General features: G+C 38.4%; 1 non-coding gene across 1 annotated transcript; it reads left to right on the top strand.

Annotated features, from left to right (window-relative positions):
• The first annotated feature begins 614 nt into the window (after nt 1-614).
• Nucleotides 615-718, top strand: LOC112627170. The gene has a single exon (XR_003120038.1). It is a non-coding gene; the product is annotated as a U6 spliceosomal RNA (small nuclear RNA).
• The last annotated feature ends 1,064 nt before the right edge of the window (nt 719-1,782 follow it).

Below are 1,782 nucleotides of genomic sequence, written 5' to 3'. Positions count from 1 at the left end.
TAAATAAATGGAGAGTCAGGCTTTATTTAATGACTGGTAGACTCAACATATGAAAGATATTAATTTTCCCTAAATAGACATATAGATTTAATCCAATTCCTTTCAAATTCCCAGGCAGAATTTTTGTAGATATGGGCAACATCTTTCTTTCTAACATTTATGTGAAAAAGTAAAGGAAGAAAAATAGCTTTAAATTTTTTAATAAAGTAAGAGAAATCAGTCCATTTAATTTCAACACTTATTATGTAGCTATCGTAATCAAAATTGTATAATATTGGTAGAAGGACAGACACATACATCAGTGGAACTGAACAGAAAACCCAGAAATAGAGCCAAACAAATATGCCTAACTGATTTTTGATGAAGGTGCAAAAGCAATTCAATGGAGGAAGAACAGCCTTTTCAATATATGGTGCTGGAGCAATTGCAAATCCATAGGAAAACAAATAAATATGAACCTCAACATACACCTCACATTTTATTACACATAAAAATTAATCCAAAATGGATTGCAGACTTAAGTGTAATTTGCAAAACTGTTTTGCATTCTATGTTAGAAAAAAAATTGTATAAAAATTTTGGGATTGAGGTCTAGGCAAAGAATTCTTAGATGTGTGCTGTCTTTGGCAGCACATATACTAAAATTGGAATGATACAGAGATTAGCATGGCCGCTGAACAAGGATGACACATATATTCATGAGGCGTTCCATAATTTTCAAAATAGACCCAGCTGAGGAATGACTCTCAGAGTTCAAAGACTGGTTCTCTGAGCTGACTCAGTCAGACAAACATAAAGAAAAGAGAATATCTTAATGAAAAAAAACCTCCGAGAATTATGGGATTACATAAATAGACAAAATCTATGACTCACTGGCATCCCTGAAAGAGAGAGAGAAAACAAGCAACTTGGAAACATACTTGAGTATATCGTCCATGAAAATTTCCCCAACCTCACCACAGAGGCCAACATTCAAATTCAGAAAATGCAGAAAATGCCTGTGAGATACTGTACAAGACGACCACCCCCAAGACACGCAGTCTTCAGATTTTCCAAGATTGACGTAAAAGGAAAAATATAAAGGAAGATAGAAGGGGAAGGTCACCTACAAAGGGAAATTTGTCAGGCTAATAGTGGACTTTTCAGCAGAAATCCTACATGCCAGAAGAGATTGGTGGCGGGGGAGCAGTTATGTTCAATATTCTTAAAGAAAAGAAACTCCAATAAAAAAATTTCATATGGGCCAGGCGCGGTGGCTCAAGCCTGTAATCCCAGCCCTTTGGGAGGCCGAGATGGGCGGATCACGAGGTCAGGATATCCAGACCATCCTGGCTAACATGGTGAAACCCCGTCTCTACCAAAAAATACAAAAAACTAACCGGGCGAGGTGGCAGGTGCCTGTAGTCCCAGCTACTCGGGAGGCTGAGGCAGGAGAATGGCGTAAACCCGGGAGGCGGAGCTTGCAGTGAGCCAAGATGGCGCCACTGCACTCCAGCCTGGGCGACAGAGCAAGTCTCCAAAAAAAAAAAAAAAAAAAAATTCATATCCAGCCAAACTAAACTTCATCTGTAAAGGAGAAATAAGATTCTTTTCAGACAAGCAAATGCTAAGGGAATTAATTACCACTAGACCTGCCTTACAAGAGGTCCTTAAGGGAGTGCTAAATGTGGAAATGAAAGACTTACTGACCACCACAAAAACACACTTAAGTACATAGACCACTGACACTATAAAGCAACTACACAATCAAGTCTGCATAGTAACCAGCTAACAACATGATGA

This window comes from Theropithecus gelada, chromosome 6, assembly GCF_003255815.1.
Source record: "Theropithecus gelada isolate Dixy chromosome 6, Tgel_1.0, whole genome shotgun sequence".
NCBI classification, from domain to species: Eukaryota; Metazoa; Chordata; class Mammalia; order Primates; family Cercopithecidae; genus Theropithecus; species Theropithecus gelada.
The sequence above is the reverse complement of the archived record's forward strand: the minus strand, read 5'-3'. Positions and strand labels throughout refer to the sequence as shown.